Source organism: Notolabrus celidotus, chromosome 19 (assembly GCF_009762535.1).
Source record: "Notolabrus celidotus isolate fNotCel1 chromosome 19, fNotCel1.pri, whole genome shotgun sequence".
Classification (NCBI taxonomy): Eukaryota; Metazoa; Chordata; class Actinopteri; order Labriformes; family Labridae; genus Notolabrus; species Notolabrus celidotus.
Genome location: NC_048290.1, coordinates 10,213,651 through 10,231,692, shown reverse-complemented (window position 1 = coordinate 10,231,692; position 18,042 = coordinate 10,213,651). Strand labels below are relative to the sequence as shown.

Here is an 18,042-nt window from a genome sequence, read left to right as displayed (position 1 = left end):
ATGTAATTTAAACAGAAATTGAAATTCTGATTATTTGTCTTGTCTAAAGGTAAGAAAACAGCCGAAATTTAACTTTTTTAACATTTTTATTTGACAGTGCGAAACACAGGACTGCAGCATCTGAGGGTAAACAATGGTAAATTGGTTTGCCTAACAATAGCAGAGCTAGCACCACCGGCCTTCTGTCTTCCTTGCAGGTTAGCGTCCACAGGCCTGTTCTGTTTACACATCACTCTAGTCCAGTACATGCCAGTTAAAAAAGGCACAGCATACATACAACTTAATCACCATTTTCAAGATCAAAATACTGCTAAACCACGCATTTCATCTGTCATCTGTGCTTGTTTACATCTGGGTAGTAGGGCATTATAGCATTATGGCAGGAGCTAGCTGGAAGTACAGCCCAGGGTAGTGGCAGGTGACAGTGCTACAGCTCAGACACACACATGACTGGCATTTTAGGCCTACAATATAAATTATTAACAATGCAAACACTCCTTTAACAAACCATACATTCCTATAGAAGTACCAGAAGCACTTGATCCTTAAAATCTATTTTTTTGTCTGACACTGAGACAAGAATGAGATCCTTCCAAAGTTGCTGCTGAGACTGTGCCCTCCAGAAGAGACCAATCTGGAGTTCTGCAGCCCTAGCTTTTAGACTCAAATACAAATCAAATAGCCCCTTTAATGCCCATGGTCACAGGAATAGAACAGTTCTGACAGTGGCAGCTCTTTGTTGTAGTAACAAGGAGGGAAGTATCGACAAAGGAAGTTGGCAACCTTAGCCGGAATCTGTTAACTGGACAAATGCAGTGGACGTTTGTGGATTTTTGTTTCAGGCAAAAAAGACAGAATGTCTAGGGAGATGTCAGAATCCATTTCAAGCTCTATAATATACATTGTCGCTAATTTGTATTGTACATTATCCTGTCAGTAAATCTTAAAGTAATTTACCAGTTAATCAACCTACACCTGAACAAATAATTCATCATCAACCAAGTCCCAACTCTTGTGTTTGTAGACTTCCATTTTTCTATAAAAACTGAACTGGATTGAACCAGTACTCACTCTCAGGTGTTTTATGGTGGTCGAGTCCCACACAAACAATAAAAAGTGACCAATATGAAGCAATTCCTCGAGGGCATGAGGGAAATTCTAGGATGAAATGTTTGCCATAAGCTGTAACTGAGTATTTTATGTCCCCACTCCTTATCTCGAGTTCCAATTCTGCACACGTAGGACGACAAAGGCAGCATTGTACCTGCAAAGTTTGTGCAACAGTGTGGGAAGAGGGAATGTTTGCCTTCCGACTGCGCAGGTAGCACAAAGGCTTTGAGGGATTTAGACATACCGTAGGGAAGATGAGGAATAAAGATGAAACATGGGTTTGATCTGAACTATGGATTAAAAAGAAATGGCATATATATATTCAACATAATGTTCGTTGAGCATAGTGGGAAAAAATGACAATGTGGCTTACTGTTTCAACCTTGAGGAGTCAGAGATACTATACTCTGGAATAGAATCATATAGATTAAGAATATATATAACCTCTTACGTTTTTTTTAAAGTTTCAGTTTCAGCGTTTAGAAAATAGTGAATTCTTTCTACACATTCAAAACTTCCCCTGTTTCACGGACCTACTTTCTAACTTTGTTGTAATAAGTCATCCGTCCCGCTGCCTCCTCCTCTCTCCATGTTATGCCACTGGATTGGTTATGTGCTACGTCTGACTAAGCGTCTTCCCATGAAAGACTTCCAGAAGATGGAGAATTATCCGTCACTCTTCTCACACACATTATTTGTTGAGAATTGAAATGATGTGTCTCATATGCGACTATTCAACAGGCCCAGTCTCATTCTTTTGAAATTGACGGCGTTGGCATCCTTGAGTGTTACCTTTCAAAATGCAAAAGGTAAACGCTTCTGCAATTTTCTCTTTTCAAAAACTGCTAAAGCAGGAATTCATTGAGAGCCAAATGGTTTTTAGTCCCCGGTGTAATTTATGCTTGTTAGGGGTATAAATTGTGAGCAGTGCCTCAGGGAACGTCCAAAAATAAAAAAAATATAAAGGAAAAGAAGTGTGTTTACTTCAAGTAGGGATCCCAATTGGCTTTGAAATAAAAAATGTACAGACTAAGGAACTTCAAACCGAGAGATGATCTTACGCTTTGATTTCACTGCGGTGTAATTTGATGAAAGCTGAATAATTTTTTATCTTAACAGTTGAGACAAAACATCTTCAAATTCCAGTCAACCAAACAAAACTAAAGTAGAGTGTGTGAGACGTTAGCGTCTGTGAAGCCAGACAGAAGTGCTTACCAACCTGCAATTTGAATAAGTTGGAGATATTTCTGTGTTGACTGGTTTGCGCAAATTGCATGTGTTTATTTCCCAAAGTCTGCTGACCTGAATCATGCTACTTCACCAATCACAGCATGGGTAAAATAAGTCGACATACTGCATGCATAGAACATTTAAAAGATGAAAAATCAAACAGTATGAAAGCAGAAATCACCTTAATGTTGATCATGTTAGCACTGCTTGAAATCAACTGAGGGATAAACCTTTTACCACCTTAATCCTGCATAGCATTATCTCCAAACTGGATATAATTATGCTATCTTACCTGGGGATCATATAGAGTTCATCCCTCACACACTGTTTACCCTCCAACATAACTGCTGGCTATCTGTGCAACTGCACAGTCAGGTTTTATCCACCCAGTCAAATTAATCCTCAGGAACAGCTTTGAATGTACCGTATCACTGCTGGATTTGGCACCTGCACATAAGAGAAATGTCTTTCAGAGGGAAATTACAGACTCCTGTTGGCAGTCATTAAGAGACAAAAGATATATTAGCTACCCATGTGGGTTTCTGTTCATTGTCCAGAGTACCTATCCACTCCATATGGCTCTCCTTGGAGTTAAATAACGTTAAGTACAGTAAAGCCTTCAGCCTCATGATGCTGTATATAAAGTGAGCAGCCCTGCAGGACACAGTGCCATCCACATCCATAACTCCAATAACACTCCACTTACTCTTGGAGTCAATCCCACATCTTTACGCTGCTGGTGATGCATTTTATACTTTATTTAGTCCATTGTGTAATAATTTACCCTTTTACTGACTGACATAAAAATACCAAAACTACACACAACTCTACCTATCTTCAACAAAACAACCAAAATCACCCAACCTCTATTGTTCATTTTAAGCTCAGGCAGTCAATTGTTAGTAAGAGCTCATTTTAAATGTACTTTTCCCTCTCATCATGTAGCAATTTAAACCAGATTACCTTTTTTGTTGGTCGTTGTCAGATGTACTTGCCACCCAATACTCCTGATGTTTACTGTTGTTGCATGATCTGAACTGCTTACCTCCTGGTTGTGTTTTCAGTCCAGTTATACTTCTGTCTAGTTCCTCCTATGCCTCTGTTATGGTTAAACTGTGCACCTGAAATAATCTAATATAGCTTGGTTTAAAGGTAGACTAGGTAAAAACAAGTAGAGGCTCATTAATGCTCTATGTCTGATATACATTAGGACTTGTTTAAATCTTAATGTAGTTACCAAAAGAGGTGAGAAAAATCCAGCGTTATTATTTTACACTATGTGAAAATGTAATTTTTGAGAGACTCAATCCCCACCCCAGAATTCTGGCTCCCCTTATAAGGGCCTGCACCCCAGTTTGGGAACAATGCATTAGGATATGGACAAAGCCCTTTGCCTATACTCTGTTTATTTCCCGTAGTTTTCTGGTAGCTCAATCTTTATTTACTGTATATAGCACCAGATCACAACAAACGTTAGCTCAAGACGCTTTTACAAACACAGCAGGACCATACTCTGTTAGATTATTAACAAAGACCCAACATCAAGACAGAATAAGAACCAGTCCCATCATACAGACAGGACTCAGTCTTATCTCATCTTAATCCACCATTAGCAGAGCACTTTGCAGCATTTAGCAAATTATAGCGGCAAGGAAAAACTTCCTTTAACAGGCAGAAACCTCGAGCAGAACCAGACTCATGTTAAACAGCCATCTGCCTCGACCAAGTTGGGGTTGGAAAGAGGGATAGATAAAGCAACAAACACAACAAAGGAGAATACTTCATTAAAAGGGTGGAACTTTTCGAAAAAAGGAAAAGGTTTTGTGAGTTGGTTAGAAACCATAAACATTTATATGATGTAATGAATGATGTAACAAAGCTGAAGTGGAGGTCTATGCAAGACCAGTTTGTTTGAGCCCCCTCCTGTGGATGCATTGTTTAATGTCCATTTCAGCGTAAAGGGTGCGTGAGAGTATGCTAGTAGTGTTGGTTGTAAAGGCAGCATAAATGAGTCTTAAGTCCACCCTGTTTCTGACCCCACACAATCTCCTCTTTTCTCAAGGCCCTCCCAGTGGGTTCAACTAATCATGTATGCATGAGTCAAAGTAAGGGCACGTCTATCCAGTGAGCCTCGCAGTGTTTTTGTAAATGTTCTCTTTTGACTCTTACTCCAGTGATAAAACTTGGATATCTTAAGAAAAGCCTAATAAAGTACAATTCCTTATCACAGAGACACTTCCGCAGACCAAGGAAAAAGGTGAAAGAAGAAGTAAGATAAGAAATGCAGAATACCAGACTGTAGTAAATGCAAAAATGGAACAAAACCTGCATGGCTTGGCATAAGGATTTTCAGATGACGCTGCAGCAGAAAGAAAGTAGGTTAATGAGAGTTGTTTATTTTGTGTTTGAGGTTTACATGAGCCGTGAAATCATTTTTTCTTTTTGAGGGAACCACCTAACTTTAAAGCTGCCATAATCAATGCTTTTTTAATGTAAAAATGGGGGGAAAAAATCTATATGAATAGTACATTTGTTCCACTACCGTAGAGAGCCATCACCTAACTTTGCATTTCACCTCCATAGTTCCTCTGAGTATCTTTGGCTCATTGCTTTCCTTTTTCTGACTCCCAGATTTTTGTTTGAGTTCCCTCTCAAAGCTCTCAGTGTCAGAGTTTCCAGAAAAAACAAACCTTTTTTTTCCTGCAATTAGCTCAGAATCTCAGAGATGTGCGTCATCAGTACTTTATTTATTCACAACTTTCTTTCAGCCTAGAAATGATTGTTATTTACAGTGATGTGTAGAAAAAGAGGAAAACTAAATCAAGTCCAATCAAGAGAGGGCGATCTCCGTTAAAATAATTGCAGACTGAGCTGAAGTAGTTAAAGATTATCTTCTTAAATTATCCAGAAGAATTAGGGTACTCTGCAACTGAGATGTAAATTCATTTTTGGTGTTAATATGTCAATGCCATATTCACCCTAAGATTTGAAAATCCCCAAGATGCCAAGAATGAGGGAGCTAGTTCAGATTTGGTGAATGAAGATATTTTTAACACAGCAATTCTGCTGTGACAATGGGTTAAATATAATATTTTCAGCAACCTTGTGTAAATTGTGTGTGTGTGTGTGTGCGTGTGCGTGTGCGTTTGTGTGGGTACATGCAATTTTAACCTCCCTTCAAGGAGACATCAACTGATCTTATTGTCAGCCACTTTGGTAATGACAATGACTTTCTTGTCACATTTTTCAGACTAGTGGAGCCTTACCTTACTGATGCTCGTTTTATCTAATTACATTTTATCAAACAACAAAAGGCCAAAGCAGGCAGACGAGATCCACACTAATTACATTAGAGCTGGAGGTAGATTGGCACGTGTGATGGAGTGATTCGGCCACTCAGAGCCCTGCCGACCGTGCTCAATAACTTCAGGCCCATCCCAGTTGTTTATGAGATTGAGCTGTCATTGAGCTGACATCACTCACATTTAAGACGCTGCTTTAGTCTCTAAGTAACAGACCCCTACCAACACAGGCTTTGCAGTGGGAACAGCAGGATATGTTATTGAGTGACTTAAACCAATTAGAGAAAGATTGGGCAAGAATGGTGGTCTCAGAAGAACATCAGTCAGGCCAATGCATCACTGTGAAGAGAATGTAAATGAAACAAACATACACTTCAAATTCAGATACTCTCCATGTAAAGCTTTTAGCATCTTCATCATTATGTACTCGAACTGTACTCACACAGCTGACAAATTTACTCTTATGTCATGCTCAGGGTAAGGAGCTGAGTGCTGTCAATATGAGACGCACAGATAGGAAAAATGCTGCAGCCCAAGCTAAAAGAAAATGAACACTGAAAATCTGGATGAAACCTTATCATATTTTGAAGTAACCTTTTGGATCAGATTCAAAGGACATGGCTACTGTACCAGCATTTCTAAAATAGGCTCCAAATTTCCAGTCCACCAAACCTCATGTTAGCTAATTCGCCTCTTAGGTTCCAGAATGATGGCATTTACCTCCAAGCTAATGTTCGCAACGAATGAGCAGTCATTTACTTTCTTACAAATACAATGTTGGAAATAAATTGACCCCCTACTAAACATGTTTTCTTTGCAAGAAATTTACCTTCTAGCATATATTAGCTTAGTTAGAATCTCCCCTTTAAGCTATTGTAATGCTAGGTATTAGCTAGAAATGTACTTCCTAGCAAATGAAATGTGAGCTAGAATTCTAACCTTATACTGAGCATTATGTTTGCTAAATTTGTTCCCTCTAGCAAACATTAATTGAGGTAGAAATTTGTCTCCAAGCTAAAACACTGTTGCTATGAATTAGCAGTTAGCTAGAAATGCACTGGCTAGTAAATAAGATATCCGCCTGAAATGTACCACTTCGTAAACACTTTGTTTGCGAGAAATGTATTCTCATGCAAACATTAAACATGGTAAAAAATGTATCTCCAAGCTAAAATACTGTTACTATGAATTAACAGTTAGCTAGAAATGTACCGCCTAGTAAATACAATGTTTGCACAAAATTTACAACCTAGTAAACACTATTTTGTGAGCTTTGCACCCTCTAGCAAACATGAGATCCATGCTAAAATAGAGTTAGCTAGTACTTCTTTGCAAACAAAATGTTAGCAATAATGTTACCCTCTACTGAATATTCTGTTTGCTACATATTTCCCCATCAGCAAACATTATGTTCAGTATGTGATGATATATTTAGTAATTAGATTAGGTAGAAATGTACGTCTGAGCTAGCATAGTGTAAGCTAGGAATTAGTTGAATGCTCCTGTTGGTTGTTGTCTTACGCCAGCTAATGGGTTATCAAGTATGTTGTTATTCTTTGAAATACAGAGGATGTCCCTCCTAGATATTTTACTATTTAGTAGTTGCTCATAATTCAGACACAATGACAAGAAATCCCCAGTAACCATTTACATTTTAGGATACAGAATCACTTTCTTATACCGACATTAGACCTTCCAGGCATGTGTGTAACATCAAAGGAAAATGACCAAAGTCTGAATCTGATGAATACTGTTGATATCCTGCACAATATTTTGCACCAGATGCTTCCCTGGCTGAGCTCCAAGACTACCAGGTGGCTCAAACAGGTCCCAAAAAGCAAATCCAGCTTCTCTTTGTGGCAGTCAGTGCTCTCCCAGGAAGACAGAGTGTTGCTCTTACTACTGTACAAGCTTTCAACACAACCCAGAATCCTCGGATGACACAAAAGCCTGTTTGCGTGCATGCGCCTATGTGTGCTTTTCCATGTGTGTGTGTGTGTGTATCTGTGTTTGCTGAGGGGCTACAGACAGGGACTCAGGAGTTTGCAGCTGTCACAATGAGATGTCAATATTTATGACATGTTGTTTGCTGTCTGATACGTGTGAACTCCTTCTCCTTCAGACATCTGCAACAGATATTTGCACATTCACACACTCAGGCATTGTGTAGGAACTGGATAGCCAGTAAATTCAAATTAACTATGGATAATAATCCTATTCTCCCTGCAAGCATATTCTGTAGGATTTCACTTTTTAAACTTTGATCTATTCAAGGAAGATCCCCAGAGAGTGATGGTGTCTTTTTACCCGAGGAGTCATGTTCATACTCAGACTGCGACTGTACACATCTTCTCTCCTGGAAGCTTCCCAGTACATCCACAGTCTGATCTGTTTGCCGCTGGAGTAGCTGGGGATTAAGGGCCTAAAGTGCTCAAGGGAAAGAGGGAGGAGCTGCCAGTCCAGGTATCGAACGACCCTCCAGTTACAAGCCTCTCCCGCTATAAGCCAGAGGTCAAACATTATAGATTGATTCTTTCCTTAGAACAAGTATGAGAGAGCAAGGTGTGATGGCTTGCTGTTGCTATAAAAAAATTACAGCTGCTGCTTTATTAAAGGTTTATGTGTTTGGTCAATCCCATTTTTAGACCCATTGAAGTACCTCTAAGCTCCAGAAGCAAAACCATTATACTTCACTGTGAGCTCACAACAACGTGAAGTATCTGGCTTGTTTTGTTGCTGAGCCAGTCTATGTGGAACAAACAATCTTATAAGAACAGGATGTTCCCTCTTGGTTTAAAACATTGACTGTACATTAGTATGGATGGGGTGTATCCAGCTCCTCCCTTTGTAAGAAAGTGAAGTCAAAATAATGTCTTGTTGGGTGCTGAAATATTGCACTGGTGTTCTTATTTGGAGTCTAGGCATGTGCAGAAGTGATTTGCGTGGTATTGACGTCACACCCCGTTTGCTAACCAAAGCATGCATATAACTTTCCAATAAAGCAGTAAAGATCCCTCAGGTTGAATGAAACCTTTATTGTCCTGAGGGGAATTTGCTTTGCATCTAGAGTATTAAAAAAACACACAAATGACAAAGTCATCAACAGCCAGTACATATTAGACATTAATAATGCACTTTTTAATGACTATGTGTAGAGTATTGTATGGTGTCTTATGAGGAATATTTAGAACCAAGTTCATTAAAGTGCAACATGCAAAGTGACAGAGACCCATTAGCAACTGAATTTTACATGGGATGTAGGATGTGATGCCGCTTTTGGTCTTCATCCTGTACCTGCGCCTTTAAGTTTAAAGTGTTAGCTTACACCAATACCGCACTCCACCCCAGTTATCTTGCTACCAAGTTTAGCAACATTATATAGCTTATTCCTGACTATGTAGGACTCCAGGGTGGTTGTATCCACTTCTAACATACAGTTCACACTCCTCAGAACATTTGACTCCAGTTGGTTAGCCAAATATTCTCAACTAAAGTGCTCACAAATACCTTTGATCTGCTTTTCTTTTTTTACATCATACTATCTCAGTCATAAATAATTTAAGTGCATGAAAAGGCTTCACACACTGTATCACACTCCAGTCCAGTTCTATGAGGTCTTGTTTTTCCATTTATTTGATTTTTATAGAAAAAACAATTTGGTATACACTCCACCTGCAGTTGTGTGACCCGTGTTGCCACTGACATCACTTAGGTCAATTGGAAAGGCTTCTCTCACCTTCTGAACTTGCCTCAAGACAAGCTCCATGCATGCTGATGTTTTGTCCAGCTTCACTTTTGTAATCACAGAGTGTTTTCTTACCTTGTTAAAGGAGCTCAACTTTGACCCCGCAGAATCCCCAGTCTGGCTGGCCTTTTGTCACTCTGCAAATTTTTAAAAAACAGAAACCATCCTCCAGAAAAATATTGTTTTTCTGAGTCGTGCACTCAGCTTTTTGAAGCTTCTCTTCGCTGTCCGCGCTGTCTTGTGCAGCTTTCCAATTTTCTTCTCAAACACACAGTCTTGCTGATTGCCTTCACGCTGTGATCTGTAATGAGACACAGGTGTACGTGTTGTTTGCAATTTTCTCAGTATACACAGGTACATAGAAACAGGGTATTGTGTATGTATTTTTTTCTTGCAAATTAAAATGATAATACTTCAGGCAAAAGCCTCTATAATCTACTAAACTCCTGCCATGCTCAGGCATCTACACGCTCTCTTTTTGCTCGGGGTGATTAAAATATCATCACAGCTTAAATTAGCACTTCATTAGCAAAAACTAGTTATTCCACAATGGAGGAGGCAGGACTCTGAGCAAACAAAAAATATACAGGGTTTTAAGAAATGAAAGAGCACGGCATGAAATGAAATGTCAAAATGATTAAATGAATGTGGAAACAGAGTATCGTAAGTGTATTATGCTCTGAAAAGTGCCCTTAGCTGAGAAATGGGAGTCTTCACAGTGCTACGTAGAATGCATAAATGATGAGTGGATACACACATGGAAAAAGGCAGAGGAGCAAAATATAAGCTGAAAAGGGGAAGAAGAAAGACACGTAGCTGCAGAGTTAGAAGGAGAAAGAGAATGCTAAGGACAGTGAGGGTTGCTGTCAAGTGGAAAATGGAAAAGTGGGAAGCATGAGATTTCTTCTCTGCTGGCTACAGTAATGCATATTTTTTGCAATTGAAGGACTTCAGCGCAGGCCACAACATGCCACTAACCTCCCGTCAGACAGCCTTTGGCCACGTCCTAATCACTGCTTAATTATTTAGACTGAACAACTTGCTTTGTTTCCCTTTCCATGGTAATCTTGTTGCATATGTTTATTCTCTTTTTCAATCTGGAGCGAGTAGCCAACAAAACCAACAACTTTTGTTTAAATTACATCGTGTTGCCAGGAGCAATAATGGAGGAGAGAATTCCCCAAAGTCAGCAGTTAGAACAGTTAAGACTCTTAAATTGGGCCACATCTCCATTGGACACTTCATGTGGTAATGTCTACTGTCTCACATTATGTGGGTGAATAATTGGTAAGCGATTGTGCAAATTCAGACTGAGCTATAAAAAGTCTATGTTCTAAAACACATGATTATTTTTTTATTTTTTCTATCTCTGATAAAAATACGCCAAGTTCTTTTTTAGGAAAAGATTCCACCTACAGAGAGTAGAGAAGCAGCAGTTTCCTGTGATTCAGAGCTGAATTATCCTTGAACACTTGGCTATACGAGACTCATAATAAAGCATGTGTGACGCTGGCTCCTCTGTACTGTAGGTGTAGCTCAGCTCTCTAAACATCTCCTCACAATGCAGCACATAACATCTTTGCACAAGCCGTGCCTGAAACATTTATTTGTGGGTTCGGAGCGATGGCAAAAACAAGACTGCAGAGATTTCTATTGAACATAATGCATTATTATTTATTTTTATTTTGACATAAATAATTAAAGGGGCAAAACTTTTAATATGCTTGCAGCTAGTAAATGATTTATGTGTTTTTTTTAATAGATTGTCAAAAATGTAAGTTATAAATATTTCATAAATGCATGACTAAATGAATAAAACATCTTTATGACTCTTTGTTTTCTCTAGACATGTGGGATTGTAAATATACTCAGTCTGTTTTCAGATGGATTTTTTTCTGCTAATAATTACACACTGCTAATGTCTACAAACAGATGTAGCGTATTAGCAGAACGTGATTTGGGGTAATGAACGTTTTTTTTTTTATCACCATTTTGCACAGTGTTCGAACTTTTATGGAATCAGGGTTGTAGTAGCATACACTAAGTGAGCTTTTATAAATGAGTGACTATTAGAAAAGCATGACCCATTCACATAGACGGATGGCAATACAATTGAACTTGAAGTATAATGAGTTGAGAAATGATTGTCAGTGATTTTGTAAAGAAGAAAACTAACGACGTGACACCCTGTTGATATAATTGAACCTGCTCCAGCTATAACTACTGCGAAATGTTTTGTCAACTTCAGACTCATGGATCTCTCACACCCACACCTATGTGGGCGGGTGCTAGCAGGACTGGCTCACCCTGAAAGACCTCAGTTCCCCCTCAGCCCACTCTTATTCCTAAGTCATCAAATACTGACACTTAGTCACGGCTCACAGACACACAAGTGTGATATTGGCGTTATTCGGAACAGACTGCAGGTCAGATTGTGCACTGACTTGTTTTAAGTCACGGCAAACTTATTATCACTGAGGGCTCACTGAATATATTCAGACTGTTTCCTTTTTTTGTTTGTTTGTTTTTATCTCTTTTTGCACAGATGCATATCTGTGTTTGTTAAATGCTGAAATTCCTGCATACCCCTTCATAGATTTAGACTTCTTGGATAAAATGGATTCAGCTTAATGTAGCCTGTACAGTTTCAGCACTGCAGAATTATCACATGGTCATTACTTTCTTTTTTACATTACAGTTATGTATCAATAATAAATGTGCATTAGGCCACAGGCAAAGTGTGCAGTGCTGCCTGTGCTTGCCCCCACCCTTAAATTCTGCTGCCAGGTCTGACTACACCAAATGCACTTCCTGTATTATATATTTTACAACCATAGCTAGAGGCTCAGCAGGCGGTTGAGCTGAGTTCTTCAATCACCAGGTAAACATGTTCTCATCTAATGTAGCTCAAAAGCAGTGAACTATCAATAGGTTTGTCTTTAGAAGGGTATTTAAGGTGACTTTTGTCTTGTGATGTATGTTTTAAGCAAGAGTTCAAAAATAAATAAATAAATAAAATAAAGCACAGGGGAAACACTTCGACTTGATGTTGAAGTGGAAGTGAAGAGGCAACACTCCAGCAGTCCTCAAGTAGTGTCCCCCTTTAACAATCCAGCAAAGTCCTTCAAAAACACTGTCAGAGTGTTGAATGTTACCTGGAACTTGAGATGCTTTCAAAGAAGGCTTGAAACTTGTTTCCTTTTTTTTTTTCCTTCATAAAGCTCTGATAAACTTTGTGATGTAGTTTGCACCTGCAGTGTTCCACTCCTTTGCTTTTGTGCCAGATGGGCGATTAGAAATACGGTTATCGCACGCTGAGCAGCCACCCACACACTGGCTGTTACAATGCCGCATGTGGTGAGATTACCTGTAACACCATTGTATAATATACATCAATTCAAGGTCCTTGTACCCGGGCTTCAAACTTTCTGTGCGCACAACAGTCAACACGCACAAGCAGCTGACATTTTTGACTTTGCAAACACTTGAGTACTACCATCATTTCTCCCTTGGAAGGCTTCTAGAAAGACATTATTGCTCCGGTAATTTCATCCTGTCGTTGTACTTATGCATAATGTGTCAAGTAAGGGATAATGTGTAGTTAACTGGCTCTTACATCAGAATAGAACCCTGACAAGCTGAGAAAAAACAGAGGGTTCTTGTCTCACTCTTCTGCTCAATGTTAGGCATACACTTTATTTCAATTAAGTTAATTTCTCAAGCTTCTTTTCTTTGCAGTTTTTTCTTTTTCTATTCTTCCCCACAGTAACCAGTCATCCTTCTTCCTGATGGCAGGGGTCTGTTATAGTGAAATATCAGTCCAAGGGATGCAGTAATTGACCAATCAGAGCCGTTTATCAAATAATTAAAGCTCCTGTGAAGAGTTTTTAGCCGATATGAAAAAAAATGAACAGTGAGGCCTTTTCATTACCTGCAAAGGCAAACAAGACCATTAGCAAAATGTTTTGACAATTTCTATATTGCTATTTGAATGCATGTAACCACTGTCAGGTGGTAGGTCAGACAGTTAAAGAAAAGCAGGATTAGGTTTTATGTCAGAATTTGCCTTCTTATGTATACATGTCAAAATCAGCAAACAGATAAGAGGTACCACTCTCTCCACTATGGGGCGCTCAAATCCCTTGAGGCACTCAGGCACTTAAATAGCTTTGTCTCTGATTCCGAGCCAACATGTAGCATACGTTTATGGTACATTATTGAAGCGTAATATCCATAGTCCATGTTAAATAACCTTAGTTAAAAAGCTGTTCATTATTATCATACTACAAGCAGCATAATGTGTATTCTACTTGGTGTGCACAAATTCACAAACCTTCTGTGCATTGTCTTACAGGAATTGATTGAAGTAAGTTCTCCTTGGTCTGTTCTTGATGGCACAACTGCTTTTAACTGTAGGCTACATTTCAACTTTATAGATGGGCTTTCAAACCTTTATTTCTTTTAAATCGTGATTAAAGCTGCTGTTGGTAGGAATTGTGTAAAAAAAAGTTGCTTTTTTTCTGCTAGGTTTGGAGAAAAGGTCGTAATGCTCATCGGTACTCATTGGTAAGTGGAGTAATTTGAGACTATTGTGAAATCTCTGCGTTTTCCAATGCCTTTGTATCAAGCAATGTTATTATTCCCCTCGTTCCCGTTATGACGCATCAATCATTGCTAATCTCCAATCCTCTGTCCTGATTGGTTAAGGGGCGGCCCCACTACGTCCTCTGATTGGTTATGAGTCTGGCACTATCATGACTGCACACACCGGTCTGTGTTGAGGGGCTAAGAGGAAATCTGGTTGGGAGAGATAGTGTTGACATTCGAAGTCCCTCTATCTGATAGGGGTGAGTATTGCCAAGAACCTCACGGTACGATACGCATCACGATACTTGGGTCACAATACGATAGTATCACAATATATCAGGATATCACAATATTGTGATATATTGCGATATTCTACGCAGTAAACTAAGAAAAATGAGGGATGGTGTGTATGTAAATCTCACAATATTGCTCAAAATTGGAAGGACAAATTATTTAAAAACTATTTGATTGAAAACAACTTTTCCACTTTATTGTTTTTGAAATACTGAAGTTGTATTTTAGTTCCAACTTGGCTAAAATCATAGACTGTAAAAAATATGGACGTAGTATCCGTGACGTCACCCATCTGTTTCTGAACGCGGTTTTGAAGCCAATTGGCAGCGGCAGCCATATTGCTTCTGTGGAGCCACTGTGACGTAAAGAGGCGGGCTTTGAGCCTCCTAGCCAACAGCTACAGTGTTCCCACAGGCAGCTGTGCCTCTCATTGGAAGACTAGTAATCTCAATATCTTCAAAATTGCCGTGTTAGAAAAAAATTCACCCCCCTCACAGTGAGAGGACATCGAGAAATTAGCTATTCAGACTACACTCATCTTTTGTACCAGGCTGTAAACATGTTTATTTCTGCTGTAAAGATCGGCTTTTCCCCATTCATGTGTATGTGACTTCAGGTACTTCTGGAGCCAGCCTCAAGCGGATCCTCGATGAACTGCAGCTTTTAACACTTCCGCATTGACTCATATTTTTAGACCAGAGGTTGCCGCTTGGCTGAAATGTGAATTTTTTTTATACAAAAATATTGATATTAAGAGTTGAGACATCGATATCATATTGGAGGTCAAAGTATCGCGATATATTGCTGTATCAATATTTTTTCACACCTCTACTATCTGAACAGATGTTTACTCTGACTACTACTACTCTGACAGCTTTAACTGAATGGTTGTCTATTATTAACTCGCAATTCATTGCAAATTAGTCACATATTTATAACCATGGCATAGTAGCTTTAATTATGTATTTTAAGCAAATTAGAATTCATGTCAGGGAGATAAACAAATCGCTATTTTATACATGAAATAGATTTTAAATCACTTGTGAAACAAATATCCCCATTAAAACAACTTTTTTATTTAAGTTTCTCGCCAAAAGTTGAATTTCCATTTTCTTGACCTGACATTTGAACACATCATGAAGTGGTTTTATTTACCTTCGCGTAAAGTTCATTTTTACGACCCGACTTTGAACACAACCAAACATAAACCTACGTCACATCATCACCAAAGTCAGCATACTAGCGTGTAGCCTGCTGATTTTAACACGTATTCCGATATTGGGTTGCTATTTTAGGATTTTTGGGACTTGCTTTAAAGTTTGGGTGATACCTCGGCTGCTTAGAGTGGAGGAGGAGACTTTCCCACTGAAGCAACAGCAGAAAATTGACGGAGTTTCTTCAACCTGACTTCACTTGAAGGTATTTCATTCAGCCAAACTTTAGACCTCTTCACGTGTTCATTTCAGAATTCACTGACCACCAGAATTCGTCGTTGTGCAAAATGCGTAACAGGCCCTTCATTGAACCTTAATCCATTTATGCACGAGGATGTCTGTTTCTTCTTGGCCTCCACTTTACTTCTGCACTGCTTTCTGATTTCCAGAGGTGGGCAGTAACGAGTTACATTTACTCCGTTACATGTACTTTAGTAGCTTTTTCAAAAAAATTGCACTTCAGAGAGTATTTGTTTTGCAGAGTACTTTTTACTCCTACTCAAGTAAGTTTGTGTTAAAAAATTTTTCTTTTACTTTGTTACATTGGGCTGTCCAGTCGCTACTTTTAACGTTCCTTTTGCTTTAATTTTATATGTTTTTACGCTCAGCCGATCTCTACGGATTAGGGCCACTGAAAAAATAAATAAAAACAAGGTCAAATTTTTTGTATTATTATTATTCTGAGAAAAAAGTCAGAATTCTGAGATTGAAGTCAGGATACTGACTTTATTTTCAGAATTCTGACTTTTTTCCCAGAAGTCAGAATTCTGAGATTAAAGTCCGAATTCTGAGATTAAAGTCAGAATTCTGAGATTAAAGTCAGAATTCTGACTTTATCCTCAGAATTCTGACTTCTGAGAAAAAAGTCAGAATTCTGAGAATAAAGTCAGAATTCTGAGATTAAAGTTAGAATTCTGAGATTAAAGTCAGAATTCTGAGATTAAAGTCAGAATTCTGAGAATAAAGTCAGAATTCTGACTTTATCCTCAGAATTCTGACTTCTGAGAAAAAAGTTAGAATTCTGAGAATAAAGTCAGAATTCTGAGATTAAAGTCTGAATTCTGACTTTATCCTCAGAATTCTGACTTCTGAGAAAAAAGTCAGAATTCTGAGAATAAAGTCAGAATTTTGAGATTAAAGTCAGAATTCTGACCTTATTCTCGGATTAATAATAAAAAAAATTGACCTTAATTTGGCCCTAATCCTCTTCCATATATCTCTCATACAGCTCCTTGTGACCCAGACCTATAAATAGCCTCAACACTGAACGTAGAAGTAGCTCCGCCCCCTCCTCCACCTACAGCTGGGGAGAGAGGCTGCGTTATACCTGCGTCCCCTTACGAGGAACATGTTTACCAGGGTTCCCACGCGTCCTGGAAAACCTGGAAAACCTGGAAAACAGTTGACCAGTTTTCCAGTACTGGAAAACACCTGGAAAATGGGAGAAAAAGTAAAATGTTCTGGAAAATCACATATAGTCCTGGAAAATTATTCCAACATGGCTGCGTTCGAACTGACCCGATTAACAAAACACATCCCCATTCATTGAAAGTTGAGTCCATGCTGTGCTGGAAAAGACAGCGACACTGCGCAACTTTTTTCACAGCTTTTCTCCTTCACTTCATAATCATGCATTCACAGAAAACAGGGGTATATTGTTTATGTTTTATGGTACATTTGGCTCAATTACCGTACTCTAGCTCAGTTGTTCTCAAAGTGGGGTCCTGGGACCCCTGGGGGTCCGCGAACCATAGCGTGGGGGTCCGTGAAATAATTTGAATACATTTCTAGTAAATTATAAAATTGTGCTGTGTTGTCCATTGTTATGATACCATTTGGTGGCTGGAAGGGATATGTGAGTCTTGCTACTGTTAATTTTCTGAAAGCGTTTAAGATCAATTACTTGAAAAGTATAAATGTTGTCATGTTGAGTCCACAAGGAATGAAATGACCCTCTGTTTTAAAGTATACAAGTGGTATTTACTTGATTCAAATTGAAGTGTTATCTGTTTATCACTATGGTACAGGTCTGAAGTATTTACATTGATACGTTTAACAATACAAATAGTTCCAAGGGCAACTAAGAGTGCAAATGGTAAGCATGTGCTTTAGTGATGGGAAGATGGGATCTTTTCAGAGAACCGGCTCTTTCGACTCCCGAACGGCTCTTAATTTAGGATCTTTTGTAGCTGTATGTTTTACCTTAACTTTGCAAAAACTAATGGTTTGTGTGTTGAAACCCCTTTTACGTACTGTGTTTTTATGAGAAGCCTTATAATTGCCAAATTGTGTGTATTTATTCTGTTACAAAATAATTCTCACCCTGATCCTAGGGTTATGATTAGGGTTATGATTATGATTAGGGTTAGGATTAGGGTTAGGATTAGAGTTAGGATTAGAGTTAGGATTAGGGTTAGGATTAGAGTTAGGATTAGGGTTATGATTAGGGTTAGGGTTAGGGTTAGGATTAGGATTAGGGTTAGGGTTAGGATTAGGGTGAGGGTTAGGGTTAGGATTAGGGTTAGGGTTAGGGTTAGAATTAGGGTTAGGGTTAGGATTA

The 18,042-nt window shown here is 38.7% G+C and overlaps 1 protein-coding gene and 1 long non-coding RNA gene across 2 annotated transcripts in view; both read left to right on the top strand.

Moving 5' to 3' along the window:
• The first annotated feature begins 8 nt into the window (after positions 1-8).
• LOC117831132 lies at positions 9-14,135 on the top strand. Its single transcript, XR_004634925.1, has 3 exons — positions 9-197; positions 13,915-13,953; positions 14,095-14,135. It is a non-coding gene; the product is annotated as an uncharacterized LOC117831132 (long non-coding RNA).
• A 1,337-nt stretch (positions 14,136-15,472) lies between these two features.
• Positions 15,473-18,042, top strand: part of brinp1 (bone morphogenetic protein/retinoic acid inducible neural-specific 1) — a 184,775-nt gene continuing 182,205 nt past the window's right edge. Inside the window, exon 1 of the mRNA XM_034709655.1 lies at positions 15,473-15,687. The gene's annotated coding sequence lies outside the window, so the exon portion shown is untranslated. The remainder of the gene's footprint in view (positions 15,688-18,042) is intronic.